This window comes from Dermochelys coriacea, chromosome 1 (assembly GCF_009764565.3).
Source record: "Dermochelys coriacea isolate rDerCor1 chromosome 1, rDerCor1.pri.v4, whole genome shotgun sequence".
NCBI classification, from domain to species: domain Eukaryota; kingdom Metazoa; phylum Chordata; order Testudines; family Dermochelyidae; genus Dermochelys; species Dermochelys coriacea.
Window position 1 is genome coordinate 45,050,627 of NC_050068.2, and position 23,885 is coordinate 45,074,511.

The 23,885-nt window shown below is 42.5% G+C and overlaps 1 long non-coding RNA gene across 3 annotated transcripts in view; it reads right to left on the reverse strand.

The window, feature by feature from the left end:
- Nucleotides 1–18,474, reverse strand: part of LOC122457911 — a 69,252-nt gene extending 50,778 nt beyond the window's left edge. For 2 of the 3 annotated variants that reach the window (XR_006277637.1, XR_006277636.1), the window contains exons 1-2: nucleotides 18,346–18,474; nucleotides 4,265–4,344 (exon numbers count right to left, since the gene is read on the reverse strand). This is a non-coding gene — a long non-coding RNA (uncharacterized LOC122457911). Of the gene's footprint in view, nucleotides 1–864; nucleotides 1,025–4,264; nucleotides 4,345–18,345 lie in introns of all 3 variants that reach the window. The other variant, XR_006277638.1, reaches the window with a different exon arrangement.
- Between the last annotated feature and the right edge of the window lie 5,411 nt (nucleotides 18,475–23,885).

The window sequence follows — 23,885 nt, forward strand, 5'->3', positions numbered from 1 at the left end:
GACAGAACGAGGAGTAATGGTCTCAAGTTGCAATGGGGGAGGTTTAGATTGGATATTAGGAAAAACTTTTTCACTAAGAGGGTGGTGAAACACTGGAATGCGTTACCTAGGGAGGTGGTAGAATCTCCTTCCTTAGAGGTTTTTAAGGTCAGGCTTGACAAAGCCCTGGCTAGGATGATTTAACTGGGACTTGGTCCTGCTTTGAGCAGGGGTTGGACTAGATGACCTTCTGGGGTCCCTTCCAACCCTGATATTCTATGATTCTATGATTCTATATTGTATCAATTAACAAATAATTCATGTTAATATAAAGATAAACTGGCTTTGAATTTCCTAAACTGAGTGTTTAACTTTAATATTGTATTAACTCTTTTATAGAATATTAATTAATAATTTAGCCCTTGATACTGCAATAAATTATGTGTGTTTAATTGCTTCAATGGGAATATTCACATACTTAAAGTTAAACACATCCATCAGTGTTTGCAGGATTGAGGCCTTACCTAATAAGTCAAACAAGTCAAACGAAATATGAATTAGCATGTAATGCAATTATTGCTATATGTACTAGGTATTTTATGAACATATGCTTCTTTCTTACTGGGCGCTTCATGTTTAAGTGGGGAAGCCTTTAGTTGGAAGTGATTCATTTTAGTTTTTGTGTATAGACAATATATCAATGTGACTACTCATATGCTTAAAACAAAGCATGTGCTTAAGTGTAATGCTGGACTAATGCCTGTTTGCTTATCCCTTGCAAGGGAACTAGTTTGTATGACATGCTTTGCCCTTTTCTTTCTTGTCGCAACACTCAGTCTCATACATATTATGGTCCAGTCACAGCATATTGTGTTTGCTTCTTACCTTGTGCTCTCTGCAATGACTAAAGACATTACATAGCTCTTGCTGCCTGTCCTTTTATTATGGAAAATCCAATAAACATACTGGATATAGTCTTGAACCCAACCACAGCTGAGCACCTCTAAACTTCAGCGAAATCCAGGTTTGGATTCAGACTTGGCACCTATTAAAATATAAAATAAAATAAAATACCCGCTAGCCTTTTATAGTGCTTGTCATCAGTAGATTTCAAACCACTTTACAAAAGAGGTCAGTGACCTCTCTCTCCTCCACCCACCCCTGGTTTGTTTGCTTTTTATTAAACAAAAAAACACAGGTGAGGTATTTGATGTATAGAGAGAGGTGAAGTGACTTGGCAAAGGTCACCCAGCAATAGAGGCAGGAACAGAACCCAGGTCTCTAGAGGGCCAGTCTAGGGGGTCTAGCCACAAGGCCACATTGTCTCCCAAACACCAAATCTGAATACCCTAAACTCTGGGGAAGTTACAATCCAGATTCAAACATCATGCACAGACATATCTCTAAAAACAAACCTTAAAAATTAACTAGGAAGCCTTTAGGGCCTTATCCAATGCCCACTGAAGTCAATGGGAGATCTTCCATTGACTTCAAAGGCTATTGGATCAGGCCTTTGTAGAGCAAAGACAAAAATCTCTGTCTTCTTATTAAATGGAAACGTTAACTTCCAAACATTAACTGTGGCACCATCTGCGTCACTGAAGCTTAACTTGGTTAGGAATGTCATCCATCCCTTCCCAACGTGCTGCATAACAGACAACTGACATTTCCTCTCCACTCTACGTGAGTTTTGTCTATCAAAGAAGCAGCCAGTGTTATTTATGATGATGTGCTGTAAAACTACCATCCTAACCCCAGCATGCTCAGCATGCCTGTCTCATATATCATTGCTCAGCCTTCAAACTGAAATGTCATCCATCACTGCCTCCTTATAGTTAAGAGTCAGAAGCCTAGTCTTTATTGCTAGCATTTCCATGAGTCAAGTGAACCATATCAGCAGGCACTTTGTCCTAATGCTTTTTTCCAGGAAATGTGCCTTATTCTTACATTTAGTTCCCAAACGTTTAGATTAAAAAACAGAAACAACACACAAACCCCCACACAGAATTTTTTTTTAAAAAAGCCTTCACATTTCCACTGATCATTTAATGGAGGAGATTTTAATTTGTAGCCTTTGACCCTTTGTCATTATTGATAGAAATAAAGACTTTTCATTTAATAATTGTAGCTAATGGTAAAAGAAAATTCAGTGTTTTATTATAATATGACCTCAGTGTCCATTCTAAAACCATTAATAATTAGGGTTTGAGAAAAGCATTTGCATCAGTAATCTAGAAACGGACAAAAGAACCTTTGAGGCAGCTTCATATGAAGAAAAACGCACTTGAGGAAATGTTAGAATTTTTGTAATGCACAAGGAAGAGAGAAGATACATCCCTCTTCCTAACTGAATTTTATGATCATATTAATATGTAGCATTTAGTGCTTTGTCTTTATATGTTACAAGCTTATTTTCCAGTAATAGTAGTAATAATAAGACAAAACTTTACACTTGGGACTCTGTCTTGCTCCCATGAATGTCAGTGTTAAAAAATCCCATTGATTCCACGGACCAGAGATTTGATCCTATACTTCCCAAATATTCAAATAGAAGTTTGGGGCTGGACCACACTTGGAAATGAGCCTTAGTTATTTTTTAAATGGTCAGTGCTATTCTTTTTTCCTTTCACTACTTTTGAAGAGATTGCTGTGGTGGGGTCACAAGATGATGTCATTACACATACTCTTGCCTGTTATTTTCTTAGCACAAGAAAGGTTTGGGGGCTTTGGAAAAAATGCCATATTGTCAGGTTCTGTTATGCGGCTGCAGTCAGTCTGTGGCCTGCTTTATTCTTTATGTCTGAAGGCAGTTCTTCAGACAGAGTAGCTTCCTGGGAGCCAGTCATTGGTGTGTGGGCTAAGATTTCCTGATGAAGGGATGGTCTACGTGTCGTATATGACTACCTCTGTTGCATGACTGATGTGTGTAATATATGTAAATAAAACAAGTTATGGTGACAGTATACCCAGATGCATCACAATTTCTCCTACACTGGGAAGCCAACTTGCAATGCGCCAAGATTTCTGCTACTGTTCAGCAGAGGATGTCAAAAGCAGGGCACTGGTGTCAGAGGAAGGGGCAATAATATTTAAGTTTTAATGTAGACTTGTTCCCTCCCAGCCCAGTTCTCTAGCTGCTTGCTTCTTGACATGAAGCACCATAACTTTGTGACAGGATTAAATAGCAGGAGAAGATAGGCTGGGAATAAGGAATTCCTTGTCCACATGGATCAGAGTCTCTGGTTCCTTAAGGATGCTTTGTGTTTCTCCAGCAGTGAAAAGCCCCAAGTCTGGTTTAGCCATCCATTGGAGGAGTTCCCACTGCCTAGAGGAATCCTGAGGTGCTGGACAGCTGCCAGAGAAACCCCTACCACAGGTTACACTCCCAGTGTCATGAATCATTGCTGTGCTCCAGTGATCCCCTGTTACCAGAAAGGCCCCTGGGAGCACAGAGTAAATCAGCCCTGAGGCTACTGCCATTTGCGCTGGGGACTGGCCTGGAATTTGGACAGCTGAGGTGGCTTCAAGCTTCAGTTGTACACCTCCTCCTCCTAAAGTGAATGACAGGCACATCCACCACAGCTCAGAATCTGGATCCCAGATGTGTAGATTATTAAACACAGGGAAAAATGTCAAACTTGTTGATATGAAAACATTTAATTTCTGATACTTTCCCCCAACATAATGCTCCCCCCAGGTAGGAAAATAAGAGTTTAAACTCATTTCCCCCAATCTTTAATCTGCCTCTCAGGAGTTTTATTGCTATATTTATTAGCAGTCATTATATGGCAATAAAAGAAATAATCCCCTCAATAAACCCAAACAAACCAATGATCTCTACAGGGAAACAGTAGTCAGCTCAGAATATTTGCTTGTGCTTAAATTTTTGACAGATCTATAGAAATTGTGTGTTGAGGTCACCAGCAGCAAAAGGTGCAGCTGACCCATTAAGTCCTCACTTGTCTACGTAGAGATGATGGGGTCCTTAGTCAAACTTTCCTGGGCCTCAGTATTTGTTCATTTTTTATTCTAGAAATGGCTGAAGGCTTGCACATCTCACTTACTTTAAGAAGAAGAACAGGTAACCAGGCTTGTGGTTTGCATGCACCATGGGCCTGCCTTTTCCATGTGTTTGATAAAACCCAGTCAGTCATGTTAGATGTCTGTACAGTGCCAAGCACCATGGAACCTTGACCCTGGAATGGCATTCCCAGGCACTATTGTAATAAATAAGCATCTTCCCTAATTTTCACCATGGTAATAGTACCAACAGGCAATGGGTTACCTTTTTTTTATCTGGAGTGAAAAAAGCAATGATTTCAGAGGTATAGACAGGAGAACTGCTGCATGACTTCTTAAAAGGGGCTGTGGAGAAACAACAAAAAACACACAAACATTTAAGTAACATTGTGTCCCTGGCATAACTGAAAATAACTGGTCACTAGCTACTAATCTTGTAACAGGTTGGCATTGTTCGCTGGAAACAACCCACCTACTTTTTGGGAAAGGATTAAGTGTGTTCTGCTGATTCACAGAGGCAGATGGCTCATTATTCCACCTAGATATGAGAAAGGTAGAAGTGGCGCTCTAGAGAAAGAGGATCTAGGGCCTGGGCTGCACAGTTCTGAGGTAGGCAGCTTCTTTTATCTGAGCCTGCTGGACTCTGTTTGGCTGCTTTACCAAGCCCCTCTAGGCAGGCCTGGAAGACCTGCCACTGGGCAGGGTATATTAGGACCTGAGGGCCTTCAGCAGAGGGGCTGGAATGGTCAAGAACAACTGCTCACAGGAGTCAACAGACTTTAGTGGTGATATGAACAACTTCTAATCAGTATTGCACCACACCTGACAGCCAATATTTATCCAGGTACTAATTGCCTATACGAAGAGAACTTGTCAGACCATGTGTAGTAGCCCCATTTGAAGATTCCCAATAACACTACATGATAACTTAACAGATAACTTATTTAACAGATGCCAATTTACCAGATGACTTATGTGAAAAACATTAATAAATTAAGTCAAAACATTTGTTAAAAAGGACATTTGGTCACATTTTTGAAAATTGTCATGCATGTATTTTTCTCAACACTTTCTGTTTTTTTTTTTTAATTTTCAATGGAATCTTGTGTTTTTTTCATTTGCCAAGTTTTGGTTTTCGGTTACCATTTATCAATTTTTAATTGTAATGGAAGATGTGCCTAAATCCCCTTAGCAGCTTTGAAGATTTCAACCAGGGACACCAAGGCAGAGAGTTTACGTGATTTTCCCAAAGCCATGAAATATTTTTTTTGAGTCAGGATTAGAACTGAGAAATTATTCTCACCAATTTATGTTTTTCCACACACTACACCACATCTGTTTCTCTAGTAAATAAAGCTTTTGGAAATATACTGTAGGGTTGTGCTATATGACCTAATACACCTCTACCCCGATATAATGTGACCCGATATAACACAAATTCAGATATAACGTGGTAAAGCAGTGCTCTCAGGGGCGGGGCTGCGCACTCCAGAGGATCAATGCGTCAGCGTGTCTGGCTCCGACACGCTGTTCTGAGCAGCATCTTAAGGGTGCCAGGTTGGGGCCGAGGGGTTGGATAAGGGGCAGAGGGTCTCGGGGGTGGCCAGGTGACAGGGATTGGGGGAGTTGGAAGGTTCAGAGGTTCTGGGGGCAGGGCAGTTAGGGGACCAGGAACGGGGTGGGAGTCCTGGGGGGCCTATCAGAGTGTGGGGATGTGGCTAGAGGGTGGGGCAGTCAGGGGACAGGGAACGGGGGCAAGGGAGGGGGTGATTAGGGATGGAGTGTCTTTGGAGGGGGCGGTCAGGGGACAAGGAGCAGGGGGGCTTAGACAGGGGGTGGGGTCTTGGGAGGGGTGGTTGGGGTGGGGGGTCTCTGGAGGGTGTAGTCAGGGGACAAGGAGCGGGGAGGTTGGATGGATCGAGGGTTCTGAGGGGTCAGTCAGGAGGCGGGAACTGACTATTAATAATGGAAATGCTCGAGGCCAAAGCAAGTTTGATATAACGCGGTTTCACCTATAACGCAGTAAGATTTTTGCTCCCGAGGATCGCGTTATATCTGGGTAGAGGTGTATGTCCATCACTAACTTCTAAAATTGTACAGTTGACATTCAATTACATGAAAAAAATCAATTACATTAATTTTTAAAAAAAAAAGGAGTACTTGTGGCACCTTAGAGACTAACAAATTTATTAGAGCGTAAGCTTTCGTGAGCTACAGCTCACTTCATCGGATGCATTTGGTGGAAAAAACAGAGGAGAGATTTATATACACACACACAGAGAACATGAAACAATGGGTTTATCATACACACTGTAAGGAGAGTGATCACTTAAGATAAGCCACCACCAGCAGCTGGGGGGGAAAGGAGGAAAACCTTTCATGGTGACAAGCAAGGTAGGCTAATTCCAGCAGTTAACAAGAATATTTGAGGAACCGTGGGGGTGGGGGGGGGCGGCAGAAATAACATGGGGAAATAGTTTTACTTTGTGTAATGTCTCATCCATTCCCAGTCTCTATTCAAGCCTAAGTTAATTGTATCCAGTTTGCAAATTAATTCCAATTCAGCAGTCTCTCGTTGGAGTCTGTTTTTGAAGCTTTTTTGTTGAAGGATAGCCACTCTTAGGTCTGTGATCGAGTGACCAGAGAGATTGAAGTGTTCTCCAACTGGTTTTTGAATGTTATAATTCTTGATGTCTGATTTGTGTCCATTCATTCTTTTACGTAGAGACTATCCAGTTTGGCCAATGTACATGGCAGAGGGGCATTGCTGGCACATGATGGCATATCACATTGGTAGATGCGCAGGTGAACGAGCCTCTGATAGTGTGGCTGATGTGATTAGGCCCTATGATGGTATCCCCTGAATAGATATGTGGACAGAGTTGGCAACGGGCTTTGTTGCAAGGATAGGTTCCTGGGTTAGTGGTTCTGTTGTGTGGTGTGTGGTTGCTGGTGAGTATTTGCTTCAGATTGGGGGGCTGTCTGTAAGCAAGGACTGGCCTGTCTCCCAAGATCTGTGAGAGTGATGGGTCGTCCTTCAGGATAGGTTGTAGATCCTTGATGATGCGTTGGAGAGGTTTTAGTTGGGGGCTGAAGTGAAGGCTAGTGGCGTTCTGTTATTTTCTTTGTTGGGCCTGTCCTGTAGTAGGTGACTTCTGGGTACTCTTCTGGCTCTGTCAATCTGTTTCTTCACTTCAGCAGGTGGGTATTGTAGTTGTAGGAATGCATGATAGAGATCTTGTAGGTGTTTGTCTCTGTCTGAGGGGTTGGAGCAAATGCGGTTATATCGTAGAGCTTGGCGGTAGACAATGGATCGAGTGGTATGATCTGGATGAAAGCTAGAGGCATGTAGGTAAATAGCGGTGAGTAGGTTTCCGATATAGGGTGGTGTTTATGTGACCATCGCTTATTAGCACCGTAGTGTCCAGGAAGTGGATCTCTTGTGTGGACTGGTCCAGGCTGAGGTTGATGGTGGGATGGAAATTGTTGAAATCATGGTGGAATTCCTCAAGGGCTTCTTTTCCATGGGTCCATGATGAAGATGTCATCAATGTAGCGCAAGTAGAGTAGGGGCATTAGGGGACGAGAGCTGAGGAAGCGTTGTTCTAAATCAGCCATAAAATGTTGGCATACTGTGGGGCCATGCGGGTACCCATCGCAGTGCCGCTGATTTGAAGGTATACATTGTTCCCAAATGTGAAATAGTTATGGGTGAGGACAAAGTCACAAAGTTCAGCCACCAGGTTAGCTGTGACAGTATCGGGGATACTGTTCCTGACGGCTTGTAGTCCATCTTTGTGTGGAATGTTGGTGTAGAGGGCTTCTACATCCATAGTGGCTAGGAAATCCTGGACGCCCTATCATCTCAGGCATTGGCCCCCTGACAGCATGATTGTCTGGCTATGTAGACTCCCTCCTCAGGCCCTTCGTTACCAGCACTCCCAGCTATCTTCGAGACACCACTGACTTCCTGAGGAAACTACAGTCCATTGGTGATCTTCCTAAAAACACCATCCTAGCCACTATGGATGTAGAAGCCCCTCTACACCAACATTCCACACAAAGATGGACTACAAGCCGTCAGGAACAGTCTCCCCGAAACTGTCACGGCTAACCTGGTGGCTGAACTTTGTGACTTTGTCTCACCCATAACTATTTCACATTTGGGGACAATGTATACCTTCAAATCAGCGGCACTGCGATGGGTACCCGCATGGCCCCACAGTATGCCAACATTTTTATGGCTGATTTAGAACAATGCTTCCTCAGCTGTCATCCCCTAATGCCCCTACTCTACTTGCGCTACATTGATGACATCTTCATCATCTGGACCCATGGAAAAGAAGCCCTTGAGGAATTCCACCATGATTTCAACAATTTCCATCCCACCATCAACCTCAGCCTGGACCAGTCCACACAAGAGATCCACTTCCTGGACACTACGGTGCTAATAAGCGATGGTCACATAAACCACCCTATATCAGAAACCTACTCACCGCTATTCCTACCTACATGCCTCTAGCTTTCATCCAGATCACCACTCGATCCATTGTCTACCGCCAAGCGCTACGATATAACCCATTTGCTCCAACCCCTCAGACAGAGACAAACACCTACAAGATCTCTATCATGCATTCTACAACTACAATACCACCTGCTGAAGTGAAGAAACAGATTGACAGAGTCAGAAGAGTACCCAGAAGTCACGTACTACAGGACAGGCCCAACAAAGAAAATAACAGAACGCCACTAGCCATCACCTTCAGCCCCAACTAAAACCTCTCCAACGCATCATCAAGGATCTACACCTATCCTGAAGGATGCCCATCACTCTCACAGATCTGGGAGACAGATCATCCTGCTTACAGACCCCCCCATCTGAAGCAAATACTCACCCAACCACAACCCCACACAACAGAACCACTAACCGGAACAGAGAGTTAGCAGCCGTGTTTCTGTCTGTATGCGCAAAAAGAAAGGAGTACTTGGGTGGACCCCTTTGAGACTGCTACAATTTATTAGAGCAAAGCTTCGTGAGCTACAGGCTCACTTCACACCGATGAAGTGAGCTGTAGTCTCACGAAAGCTTATGCTCTAATAAATTTGTTAGTCCTAAGTGCCCAAGTACTCCTTTTCTTTTAACCCAGGAACCTATCCTTGCAACAAGCCTGTTGCCAAACTCTGTCCACATATCTATTCAGGGGATACATCATAGCCTAATCACATCAGCACAACTTTCCACTAGCCGGCACACTGCGCATCTGCCAGGTGATATATGCTATCATGTGCCAGCAAGCCCCCTGCCATGTACATTGGCCAAACTGGACAGTCTCTACGTAAAAGATGAATGACACAAATCAGACATCAAGAATTATAACATTCAAAAACCAGTTGGAGAACACTTCAATCTCTCTGGTCACTCGATTACAGACCTAAGAGTGGCTATCCTTCAACAAAAAAGCATCAAAAACAGACTCCAACGAGAGACTGCTGAATTGGAATTAATTTGCAAACTGGATACAATTAACTTAAGCTTGAATAGAGACTGGGAATGGATGAGTCATTACACAAAGTAAAACTATTTCCCCTTGTTATTTCTCCCCCCCACCCCACCCCCCACTGTTCCTCAGATGTTCTTGTTAACTGCTGGAAATAGCCTACCTTGCTTGTCACCATGAAAGGTTTTCCTCCTCCCCCCCCCTGCTGCTGGTGATGGCTTATCTTAAGTGATCACTCTCCTTACAGTGTGTATGATAAACCCATTGTTTCATGTTCTCTGTGTGTGTGTATATAAATCGCTCCTCTGTTTTTTCCACCAAATGCATCCGATGAAGTGAGCTGTAGCTCACGAAAGCTTATGCTCTAATAAATTTGTTAGTCTCTAAGGTGCCACAAGTACTCCTTTCTTTTTGCGAATATAGACTAACACGGCTGCTACTCTGAAACCATTAATTTTTAAAAATCTGATGTGGTGTATGTGTATTTGGATATCTACTTTACTTTCATTTCCATTGATCCTGCTTTTACGAAGCATTGTTTGGAAATGTTATACATGAAACCCTTCAGGAAAATGTTTCATGTGAAATGGCAATACTTTTCAGATCCACAAATCAAAAATGAAAATAGTAAGTCAGAGAAGACACTTCTTTTCAGTGAAATAAATTCTCTTCCACACAGCATTCCAGAAGAATAACCAGCATGTAATGCATATTTACTAGCGCTGGTAGGAAAAACTTTCATGGAACCATTTTCTGTCTGAAACTATAGTTCCATCAAAACTGAATCGCTTAGAGAAATCATGTCAATTTTGCTAAAATTTTGTTTTGGAGAAAAACTGAAAAATGTCCTACAATGTCATATCATCCCATTTTCACATTTTCAGAATGAAATCTTTGATTTTTCATTTTGAAATTATTTTTTTATTTTATTTTTTAGGTTTTGAACTACATTATACTATAATTTAAAAAGTTTAAGTCAAAACTTTTCAGTCAATCCATTTTTTTTTAATTTCCCTCGTGGAGAATTTTGAAATTTTAAGATTTGATTCCAAATGAAGCCTAATTCTGAAGTTTCAAAATCCTTCACAAAGAGAATTTCCATCTTCCACGTAGCTCTAGTATTTGCTATTCCCAAAAAGTAAAGAATAAGGGTTTTTTATCCTATTTACTGTAACTGTGGACATTATGGCTGTATAAATGTCATATGTTATTTTAAAATGCTAAGCTCTTGTGAAAAATGGACACAAGAACAACTCAGAAGGAAAATAAGTAATTATTATGTTTCACTGGCATAAAACAAGAATCCAAAGATCACAGGTGAACTGAGATATTAATATTATCTCAATCCATCAAATTTATACTGGAGTTTTAAAATATCTGATGATACTAAGTAAAGCCAAGTGATAAATTAAAAAAAACAGTTTATTTTCTAAGAAGGCACTTGAGATATACACTATTGAATTAAGAGATGTAACTCACCAAAGAAGTGTGAGAACTAGGATGATTTCCTTTAGCTTCTTACTGGGAATAAGGAGATCAGCAGTTTTCTTAGTAGGGTACATTATTAACCTTAAATTTCAGGATAGAAACCATGTTTTCATATGTGTTTGCATAACACATAGCATAATGGATCCCATTCCTGATACAGTACAAATTACTAATAATCATTCTGGCAAGATTTGATGTTAGGCAGAATCTTATTCTTACAACCATTATCTTTTATTTATAATTATATATGCCCAGCACCATTGTGAAAGCAGTTCATATCTTTGATCTGTGGAGACCTGAGAATATACTGGCAAAATGCTCTTAGCTCTGCACTGTAGTGACACCATGCAGTAACCATATGAAGACAGGTTTCATAGTAGCAGCCGTGTTAGTCTGTATTCGCAAAAAGAAAAGGAGTACTTGTGGCACCTTAGAGACTAACAAATTTATTAGAGCATAAGCTTTCGTGAGCTACAGCTCACTTCATCGGATGCATTTGGTGGAAAAAACAGAGGGGCGATTTATATACACACACACAGAGAACATGTAACAATGGGTTTATCATACACACGGTAAGGAGAGTGATCACTTGAGATAAGCCATCACCAGCAGCGGGGGGCGGGAGGGGGGGAAGGAGGAAAACCTTTCATGGTGACAAGCAAGGTAGGCTAATTCCAGCAGTTAACAAGATATCTGAGGAACAGTGGGGGGTGGGGTGGGGGGGGGAGAAATAACATGGGGAAATAGTTTTACTTTGTGTAATGACTCATCCATTCCCAGTCTCTATTCAAGCCTAAGTTAATTGTATCCAGTTTGCAAATTAATTCCAATTCAGCAGTCTCTCGTTGGAGTCTGTTTTTGAAGCTTTTTTCTTGAAGGATAGCCACTCTCAGGTCCGTAATTGAGTGACCAGAGAGACTGAAGTGCCCTCCAACTGATTTTTGAATGTTATAATTCTTGACGTCTGATCCGTGTCCATTCATTCTTTTACGTAGAGACTGTCCAGTTTGGCCAATGTACATGGCAGAGGGGCATTGCTGGCACATGATGGCACACATCACATTGGTAGATGCGCAGGTGAATGAGCCCCTGACAGTGTGGCCGATGTGACCAGGCCCTATGATGGTATCCCCTGAATAGATATGTGGACAGAGTTGGCAACGGGCCTTGTTGCAAGGACAGGCCCCTGGGTCAGTGGCTCCGCCGTGTGGTGTGCGGTTGCTGGCGAGCACTTGCTTCAGATTGGGGGGCTGTCTGCAAGCAAGGACCGGCCCATCTCCCAAGATCTGTGAGAGTGATGGGTCGTCCTTCAGGACAGGTTGTAGATCCTTGATGATGCGTTGGAGAGGTTTCAGTTGGGGGCCGAAGGTGATGGCTAGTGGCGTTCTGTTATTTTCTTTGTTGGGCCTGTCCCGTAGTAGGTGACCTCTGGGCACTCCTCTGGCTCTGTCAATCTGTTTCTTCACTTCAGCAGGTGGGTATTGCAGCTGCAGGAATGCATGATAGAGATCCCACAGGTGTTTGTCTCTGTCCGAGGGGCCGGAGCAAACACGGCCATATCGCAGAGCTCGGCTGTAGACAATGGATTGAGTGGTATGATCTGGATGAAAGCCAGAGGCATGCAGGTAGGAACAGCGGCCAGTAGGCTTCCGACACAGGGTGGTGTTCACGTGACAGACAGTTTAGTGTCTGTGATTGCAGATTAGATTAAACTGATTTTTTAAATCATTAGGAATTTTCCCCCCTCCCTGTTTGGGCACAATTCACTACTGGGCACAGTTAAGGTTGTCTGGGTGCCTTAATGCTACATTTCCATGCCTTGACAAGCTTGGATTTCTTTTAAATGTAATTTTAACTCTAAATTTCCTGGGTTTATAACACTTAGTTTTGGATAATTGTCACATCCCCCTAAAGTATTTTACTCAATTTTGTAACATACAGGGGTTTGGGTTTTTTTTGGAATTTGAACCAAATAAATACACAGACAAAGGATGTCCAAACATAAATGGGTCTTTTGATGGTAATAAATACAGGTTATGAACAAGATTTGTTAACGAGTGTATGGAAAGTCCATGAGTACTAATAATAAAAAAATAAAATTTTTAAGCAATTACTGATATATACTCTCAACCTTAACTCTGTTTTAGCATAGTTTTTGTCAAAGAATTTCTTTGTTTTATTTTAAATAAAATGTTATGAACCATAAATATGAAACCCCAAAGAATGTTGCCATCTGATATTTCTAGTGAGTTGAAGATATGAAGGATCAACCTTAAATAATGTTTTAGTTTAACTTTGATGGCCATATTCACCAGTACGTTGTGGCTGCTTTATGCCACCCTGGAGCAGCACAAAGCAACCAGAGCACACTGGCGAGTTAAGATGTATTTACAACTGCTTTGTGTTGCTAGAGCAGCACAAAGCAGTTGGAGTGCATACCTCCAGTTTACTTCTACTACTTGCCAACCACATTTTCTCTATCACTTGCACCCGCTATATTTCCTTACCCACATCTCCCAGATACCCCACCCTCCTTCCTGTACCCCACATTCTCCTTCCTGCATGTCCCCTCAATGCTTGTCCCCCTACCCATCAAATCCCCTGTTGTCTAGCTCCAGAGGAACAGGTAGATTGTAATTATTGGGGTTACTCTGTACCCAGCCCCTAGGGGTGCCAGCAGCATGCTCAGTGTACCGCATCTCAGAGGCAAGCACTGTAGGTGCTTCAACATCTAGGCCTTGTAGGTACTAGCCCTGGTGAGTCCCACTAACCACTCAAACACATAGCTGAGTGAAAAGGTCTTTTACTAGGGCTGACAGGAAAGGGAAAGGTTGCAAATATCCTAGGTAAAGAAGCTTTAACAGTTATCATTCAAAGTGAGCCCTAGTGGTAAATGTTTGGGTCCCTGGGGAAGTCCAGTTGAGAGTTAGGAATCTTCACCCTAGTGTCTTGGGTGTCTCCTCCAGTACCAAACATTGGCATTTGCAGATTTCCAGGCCAGGCTCATTTAGAATCTTTCATTGGGGCCCTTTTGCACTGGCTCCCTGCCCAGCCACTGCTGCTTCCCCATAAGTCCCACACACACTTGAACCCAGCAATGATGGCTGGCAGTCACAGCCTATTCCATATGCAGCTCTGTCCACAGTTCCTTGGGCTTCTCTCTAGCTCCCTGCAGCCATGAGGCTCCCACTCCCAAACAGAGTCATCCACTCCCTGCTTCAAGAACTTTCCCCTTATTTGGCCGTGGGAGGGGAATTGTAACAGAGAAGGGGTGAATGGGAAACATAGCCCCATCTTAGCCAGGAGGAAGGGAACGTACAGTGGGGATGGGACTGATGAGAATTGTGGGCACTGCTTTGCAGATCCATCACAATGTTTTGGTAAGAAATGTTTAGGATTTGTGATCATTCTTTGTCTTTAGTTTTCATAACTGAAAATATATCTTTCAGCAAAGACAGATGCATAAAAATCTTCTCACAGAGAATTTCCCTTTTTAAAAATGACTGCCTTCCCCTCTATGGGACTAAAGCCAGTTTCCCTCAGTTAAGGTGTATTCTTTCAAAATGGCTACTGCCTCCCATTGTTTCCAGCAACAGTGAAGCAGCAGCTATATTTACAGACTGTACCCTCAGTCCTGTTGAGAACAGTGGAAGATAGATGGTGGCCTAACTGTTGGCAAGTTATTACCACAATCCTGCAGACAATGATGACAGATGGCAGCCATTCTGAAAGAGGGCAGTTCTACATAGAACTCTCTGTGATAGGATATTATTTGTCAGCCCCCACAGAAGAAGAAACTTTCAGTTTTGAATAATGGAGAAATTACCATTGATCCTAAAAGTGCCTTCCTACATTAAGCTGTCTTCTTCTTCTATTATTAAGGATGCAGGAGAAAAAACAGGTACCTTTGATCGTGTCACTCACTGTAATAGGGAGGACTCACTGCCAAAGCGCCCCCTCACAGTGGGACATGGTTTGCTAGGGTTCATTCTTCTACTCTAGTGCTTCCTAGTGCCACCTATTCTGGTTCTGCAGCCATCTGAGTCTTCCATGGCCCAGCCCTCCAGCAAGGTCACCTTTAAAGTTCAGTCCCCTTCCAGGGTAACCAACTAACCAACCAAACAAATGGTTCTTCTGCCCTTCCTGGGCTAGTCTTCAGCCTGCCTTTCCTGACTCTGACGTAGAGAGCTGACTCCCAGGTTGCTTCCCCTGGAGTCCCCTGACAGAATATTACTCACTGAAGTGCCCTGCTCTCACCCCTACTCCCAGGCCCTGCAGAGTTCTTCTTTGTGCCTTTAACTGAGCATGACCTCCCAGAGCTTTTCCTCTAGAGGCTCTTCTTCCTGGCAGGTCCACAATACTCCCTTTTCCTGGGACTCTGGCAGCTTCTCCTAGTAACTTCCGTGCTTCCTACAGACCATACTTCAGAACCTCCCATAGAAGCCTAACCTGCTCCTGGTGTTTTATTCTCCCAGCATGAGCCTCCTGCTCTCTGCAGCATCTTCCACAGGTTCATCCTTAACTGTGTTCTCTCAGCCCTTTTTATGAAGCCCAGGTATTCCCAAGCTAACACCTGACCCCACTAGTCCTGCAACCTCAGGCTGGGAGGCAGTTTATTATGGCACAGGTGAGGCTGGATCCCATTTTCCTTAAAGGGGCCAGTCATCCTGTGACACCCAGTACCATCAGCCTCAAAAATCAAGAATCAGGACCCCAAAAATCATGAGATTGGCTTTAAAATAATGTTATATTCTTTTAATTTGCCTTCTGGATTTTGAGCCTCTTGGATACAGGCAGGTCACATTTTCTAGCTTTTATCCACAAGCCCAACAATGAGCATACTTTTTATAAACAGAGGCTGATATTCTCACAAAATCACTCCAGGAGCTGCAGCTTGAATAAAAACACTTGACTTGCAGTAAAATGGTGAGAGTTTGCAACACAGCAATATAAATGCTGTTAAACTTCTTAAAACCCATGCCTATTTACATTTTTTGCCTTCCTCTGCAGTGTGGGGCACGGGTCACCTACTTTAAGGTCCCTTCTGACCTTAAAGTCTATGATTCTATGATTTACATAAACTAATTAACCAATTTACTTGTAAATTCTCAGAAAATTCATTCTATATTCAAGAGTAAGTGTTGTAATTTTGGGGAGGAGATCCTGTATTCCTCATACATAACAAAATGGCTGAATCCCTGTGTTAAGTACAAAACTAAACTCAACTTTAACTCCGGAACCATGAGGAGCACTTCTATAATTGGAATGATGTTATGGTCATTCTTTTCTGAGGCTAAGACCACTCTGGCTGCTAAGAAAGTTGGTACAAGGCTGGATAAAGGGTTTCAACCAGTGTCTATGCTATCATCACAGCCAAGTAAAATAAGTTCTCAGGTGAAATTAATGTACTTGTTAAACATGTTAGAAGAGCAAAATGTGTTGCGGACAAATGAACATTTGGCAATATAATGTTTCCACCAGGTCTGGAGGTTTTTAAGAACAGGTTAGATAAACACCTGTTGGGGATGGTCTAGGTTTACTTGGTCCTGCCTCAGTGCAGGGAGCTGGAGTGGATGACCTCCTGAGGTCCCTTCTAGCCCCACATTACTATGATTCTCTATTACCAGTTTTGCTATAGCCTCTCCAGAATTAAACAGAATATATAATTGTACCAATCTTGAAGAAGGGAGATCATGCCAATCCAAATAATGATAGAGTTATGGGCTTATTGCCAGTACCAGGAAAAATCATGATGGACGTAATTTTCAACAGATTAAGGACAGTTTTAGAGGAAGTAGCAAGGAACAGTATGGCTTCAGACCCTGCTGAAGTTGCATTGATCGGATACTCACACTCCAACAGCTGATGGAAAAGAGATGTTAAAGATGTTTGCTGTTTCCATCAACTTCACAAAGGCATTTGATTCGGTTTGGAGGGAAGCATATGGAAAGTAGCAAAATCATATGGTGTCTCTGATAAGATAATTGCCGTAAGCCAATTAAGCATCTGATTCAAGTCGAAGTTTGGTGCAAGACAAAGGGACATTCAGTCACCATCACTGTTCATCATGTTCTTTGACCGGACATTAAGAATGTTAGATGAATTGGAGGGCATGCCATTGGATGATCTAGAGTTAAGCTCCTTAGCTTATGCAGATGGCATTGTACAACTGGCAGACTTGTTTGAGGTAATGATGATACTCTTTGCTACCTTAGAAAAATGATGTTGTTGACTTGGACTTACAAAAATGCCAAGAAGACAAAGTGGTTACATCTTGGAAAAAGGGACAAAAGATAAAGTGTTGAAATGCATCAGCTATGAAATCACAGAACAAGTAGAATCTTGTGTGTACCTAGGGAAGCTTGATCAGCACTGATGACTCCATCAAGGATGAGGTTAAAGGGAGATGTGCCTGAGCTACAAGTGCTGCACAGAAATGGATGAAATTGTGGACTGATAAAAACTAGGGCTGTCACACAATTTACAAAAATAATCACAATAATCACGAGATTAAAAAAATAGTCACGATTAATCACAGTTTTAAGTGCACTGTTAAATGGTAATGGAATACCAATTTAAATTTACTATAAATATTTTGGAGGTTTTTCTACATTTTCAATTGAAAAATACTCTTCCTTTTATCATTTTTACAGTGCAAATATTTTAATAAAAACTAATATAAAGGGAGCAGTGTACGCTTGTATTCTGTGTTGTAATGAAATCAATATTTGAAAATGTAGAAAAACATCCAAAAATATTTATAATGTGGAGATAAAGGAAGAAAGAGGCACGCCTCAGGGCCCTATTTCACCCTGGGGTGTTCACTATTCCCACCCACCAACACAGATGTAATGAGGTTAAGTGGTTTCCGTATAAAATAAGTAAGAACTACTAATTATTCCTCAAGAAAGGCTTTTAATGATTTCGATTATAATAACAGCATAAACAAAACAAGAAAAGGAAAACCAAAGACCAGCTCTGAATAAGAATTAATACAAAAGGCAGATTATATTGAAGACAAGTGCAAGTACATGTAATATTGTGGACCATTTGCAAGTTTCTGAACAGTGACTCTACATATTCTGGTCCTGGCAGGTTATAATAAAAGCCCCAAAGACAAGCATAAGTAAGGCTATTATTCACTAGCTCTATATTCCTAGTGACAAACTATTTCAAAGGCAACATAAAGCTGATGAACGACAGCACTACATGCATTTGCTTGGGCTACTTAAAAGACAAGCACTAATACAAGCAAAGCTATTATGCATCAGCCACCTACTGTTGATTTTATACTACAGTATCGATACAACTATGATCAATTTGGCTCGAGTGACCAGACTTCTTTACTCCATAGACTTACCCTGCATTCATCTGAAAATACATTACCCTTCAGTCGGCTGGTTTCTGCACTGGCCAGGTACAGACAGTCGAGAAGTGCACATCCCTTCGGTTCGGGGGTGTGGGTACTGAAAACACACACACATAGTCCCGTGCCTTCATTCTTTTATCTGATCTGACGGCCGTGTTTATGAACAGACCAACCAATCAGAGTGGGCCACACTGTTTATGTGGTTGCTCTAGTTGTATAATTGGTGTGTATTTAATTTTTATGTCCAATTGTTAGTTGTTCATATAATTGAGGCCTATTTATTTTCGGTAGCCAATTAGATCTTGAATGTGGGTAATTTGGGGTTGATAAGTACATAGGAGTCAACATAAATTGCTATCTGGTTGCAGCGCATCCTGACCACAAAGCCACAAGCTTAAGCTTTATTTTTTCAAGGCTTACATTTTGAAGTATAAGGAAGTTTGAGGCCTAACAGTTGCAATACTTTTAGTTTGTTCAAGCTTGACAAGACAATTGTTCAATTATTCACAATAATAAATTTAAATTGGTATTACCATTACAGTGCAATTGAAACTGTGAATAATCACAATTAATTTTTTTAATTGAGTTAATTTGTTTGAGTTAATCACTTGAGTTAACTGTGATTAATTGACAGCTCTAACGAACGTTTTAAAACACCATGGATTCTTAATTTTTCCATTAACATTTTCTCACTGGTTATTAATCACCAGTAGTAGTGCTACTCTGGCTTCTCGTATCTTTCCATCAGCAACACCTTAACATTTAAAAGTTATTGTTCCATCTAAAATTGCCCTCCAGTATAGGCCCACTTCTGCTGTTCTAAAGACGTGTTTGGGTTGGAAGACTTTCATAGTATCAAGAAGAAATTCTAGTACCCAGTGATCAACAGCAACTTGATAAGCAACTTGTTCTTCACCAACCTTTTGCCTGAACTGTGTTATGTTCTGTCTTTCCATCCCAGGCCACGCATTTGTAGCAACATAATCTTAACAGCATAACTCACGTGCCAAGTTCTCATGCTTCTCCACCAAAAGGAGTCCACTGGTAGGCACTTGTGGACTTTGGACACAAATTAACTAGCAGAGAAAAGCTTCCTCTACATCTTCCAAATTTCCAGAATGGTGCTTTTTGTGATCAGGACTGTGAGTATTGTAGCAATCAAAAGTCATTCCTTTGTTTCCTAAAATTCTTGAGTCCTGGCTTTGGCTTATATCAATATCCTGAAAATGTAATATAGGAGTTTCTCAGTTATCAACTTATTTTAGCAACTTCAGTCTCTTCACTAAAGTTAATATTGTCCAAGTACTTTTTGTCACGGCACTAACCAGCACATTTTTCATATGACTACCACCTTCCACGGCTTGGGTACGGGTTTTTGTATATATGTTTGTACCCACAACAAGTATATTAACTAAAAGAAAAGGAGTACTTGAGGCACCTTAGAGACTAACAAATTTATTAGAGCATAAGCTTTCGTGAGCTACAGCTCACTGCATCCGATGAAGTGAGCTGTAGCTCACGAAAGCTTATGCTCTAATAAATTTGTTAGTCTCTAAGGTGCCACAAGTACTCCTTTTCTTTTTGCGAATACAGACTAACACGGCTGCTACTCTGAAACTCATTAACTAAAAGGTCTCTGAGTAATTATGATGTACTATGAGCTACATAAAGTAGGGGGAATTACGTGTTTGCTATCTAAAATGCTGAGTCCACTCAGCAAACATGTATGTTATACGCTGTTCTCAGATTTCAATTGCTATACAATAGGTGTACTGAAATAGGAGCTAATGCACAAGGCAAACATAAATAACATAAAGGTCTCCTGTCTTCTACTCTTCTTGAACATATCCCCCCTTCCCACCCAGTTCTGCACAAGAGGAGGACTCCACTAGAAGAAATCTGGCCCTTCTTCTCTTGAAAATAATATTTCTGAAATAGAAGAATCTCGTTCCTCTTGTAAGAGACTTACTTATCTCCAGTGTTTTGACTTCCATTTGATTACCAAGCTGCTTGAAGAGCAGCTGGGTTTGAAGAAAGTAAAGACAGTTGATGGACTTGGTTGCAAATTGTAACCCTGACATCTGTTGTTTTCTTACCTCTTCCTGACCTTCACTGACTTGTCCAGATCCAACAGCTAAAAGAGTGAATTTGATTTAGGGACATCTTTGTAAATGGTCAATCCCACTCTGATGAAGTGGGTTTTAGCCCACGAAAGCTTATGCCCAAATAAATTTGTTAGTCTCTAAGGTGCCACAAGGACTCCTCGTTGTTTTTGCTGATTCAGATTAACACGGCTACCACTCTGAAACCTGTCCACTTTTATAATGTCTCTTTCTGGGTTCAGATGTGGTAAGGAGGAAATGGAAACTCCCTGTTTCCCAAGATATGGAGATGCAGAGGCTTGAAGTGTGCTTTCCCATTGTAGATAAGATGGGATAGTGCCCCACCTACAGGCAGCTATATATGGGTTACTCTACTCAGATACAGCAGCCATGAATACTTCCTGTTCTCAGCACTGGACACCTTTGTCACTGATGTCTAGAAACTCCCCAGGCTCCAGGTACCTCAGAATGAACAATAGGAGCAAGATTTTTATAGAAAAACTGGAAAGGAAATGGTGGAGAAGGGGTCAATGTTATCTTTTTCTCTTTGACTTCAACACTTCTGAGATGGTTTGCAATTTTTATTATTATTTTTTGTATAATGGCAGTGCCTAGCAGTGCCAGTCATAGAGCAGGACCCCACTGTAGTAGGTGCTGTACAAAGGACAAAAAGATGATCTCTGCCCCAAGGAATTTACAATCTGAGTACAAGACGAGACAGCAGGTGAATAGAGACATACAGATATAGTGGGGGCAAGGAAACAATGTTGCTTCTCAAAATGTTGTGACATTACACATTTCTGTTGCAACTGCCTTAGCTAAAAATGTTATGTGGACTGTTACAAGTTGCAAACTGACTGACTGGTAGAGGAAACCAGTGCTTTGAGATCCTCAGATGAAAAGCCCTAGAAAAATCAAAACATTATTTCTTTGTAGTGTTTTTATTTTGCTCTGCAGATTGATAGTTGTAAATCAGAGTCTAAGGCACATAATTACAACAGTACAGTGATGTGCATGAAGGTGTAATTTATATCTTGGATCTCATTTATCTCTCACACAAACTTTACATGAGTGTAATTCCATTGACTTTAAGGCAAAGTGTAAAGTGCCTACGCCATTACCCCTAGAATATTGTATGTAATACACTGTAATAAAGTCATGTAGTTATCCATGGCATTCTTGAAACCAACTATCCATTTATGCTGTTGCTGGTGATATGCATTTTGGTTTTTTTTCAAATAATTTTCATTTTGAGACTTACTGGTACAGAGCAAAAAAGAGAGAGAGAGAGAGAGGAGAGAGAAGAAATGCGAGTGTATAAAGGGTGACAACTGTAGCTGTCTTTATTTGCTAGTTTCCTTTTTGAGCACCTGTAAATACTTCATTACTCACGTGATCTCTCTGGCTTCCTCTGTGTCCTGCTTTTATCTACATGTGTGGCTCTACATTTGTGAGCAAAGCTGCTCTGCAAACACAGTCCATGCAGTGGAGAAGCTAGAGAATCCCCTTCCTTGCATCTGCCTTTATTAATGAATGAACCAGCCATCTGATAGCATAAAGAATCAGCTCAAACTTTCTCCTCAAGCTTGGGTGCTCCTAGTGTTCCTCTCTCGATGGTTCAGCCCTTACTTTTCTGCCAGAAGGCTGCGTCCACATCCCTGATTTCCAGGTGGGATAGTGAGTGACCACCTCAGTGAATGGCCAGAATGGAGTATTTCAGGCAAACGGTGTCAGCCTGTTGCAGCATGCAGAGGTATGTATGTCTTGGCCTTCCTCATTGTAATGATAGTCTTTGCTGCCTTGCCCAGTTGTGTGAGTTGCATATAAGGAGTGCACATCATATGGCCTGTGATATTACTTCTTGACTGTGTGTTTGTCATCTCTGAAGGCAGGGTTCTGTGTACTCTATGGGCACTAGCCCTGATTTCTGTGGCATTGCAATGCTGAACTGGGTGGCACACTGAAGTTTCTGTGCCAGTCAAGTAAATTGAACTGCAGAGATTTGTACTTCATTAAATACGAAAAAGGATAACACAGCCCATATAATATTATTTGTGTTATTCATTTTGATACCAAATTTAGGATGAGTCTCAATTTTGGAATGCTTCCAGGAATACCTTTTAATGTGCTGCCGAATTTTCTATTGAAAAAGTGGAACCGTGGAAAATTGTCAGAGAAAGCTGGCAGGTTCTACAAGCTTGGAAAGAGGTAGTTGAGGCTTTTGGTACAAGGATACAGTCAGAGGTGGTCTGGTACACTGTTCCCTCTAAGCTGTGTGCATGTGCGCACACACACAGATCCTAAACTCTGTGCACATGGTGAAACACCACGCGCACTTTTGTCCGTGTTCCGACCGCACATCGGTCAGGATGCCCTTTGTTCCGATATCGGGACGGCTCACCATCACTGCCAAAGTCCTGGGGCTGGCGTGGCAGCACTTCCTTGGGGCAGCTCCCAGCGGCCTGCCCGCTAGGGCGGCCCCTAGGCACAGAGGGGAGGGGGTCTCAGTGTGCTGCACCGGCTCCCTCCTGCCCAATCAGAAGGCTTCGGGGGCAGGGCTTGCAGGTTGCCGGCAGCGGGCAGAGAGCCCTCTGCCCCTCCCCCCCGACCCAAGGAGCCAGAGGGACCTGCTGGCTCTTAGGGTCTCTTGCGCTCTGCCAGTGCCTGCAAGCCCCACTCCGCAGCTCCGGCATCTCCCATTGGCACTTTTCCCAAGCCAATGGGAGCCACAGAGCTCATGCCTGTGGTGGGCACAGCATGTGGAGAGTCTCGCCGCTCTGACCCTAGGAGCCAGAGACCTCTCAGCAGGGCTCGTGAGTGCAGCCAGGGAAGTGGGCAGGATGTGATGGTGAGTGTCTGGGAGGTGTGTGTGGGGCTGGTGAGGGTGTGGAGGTGCTGGGTAGTGGGGGAGGTTTGTGCATTTTGGGGTGTAGGTAGTGGGGCCTGTTGGAGGGTGCTGGGCAGTGGGGAGATCTGTGTGTGTCAGGGCACTGGGCAGTGGGGATCTGTGGGGGGCATTGTTTAGTTGTGGTGGTGGGGCTGTGGGGAATGGCACTGGGAGGGAGGAGAAAGCTGTGTTTATTGGGAAACTAGTGAGTGGGGGTTCTATGGGGGTGCTGGCAGCTGTGATGGGGCTGTGGGCGGGGGGGCATGGGCAGGGGTGGTGGGGTGCACAGCACTGTGCATTTGCAGTGGAAATGTGGGAGGGTTGTGGGGGGCACTGGGCATAGTGGGTTCAGGGGGTGCAGGGCAGGGGAGCTGTGTGGCTCTCTTCCTCCCCCCCCCCCCCCCCACATTCGCCCAATGTGCCTCTTGAGATCTGGTCACCCTATTTATGGGCAACTTTTGACATGTTCACCTGCATCTATCAACACAGCCAAATTCTACTCACTGGCAAGGGGGTGGGGGGAAGGGAAAGGAGGGCAATGA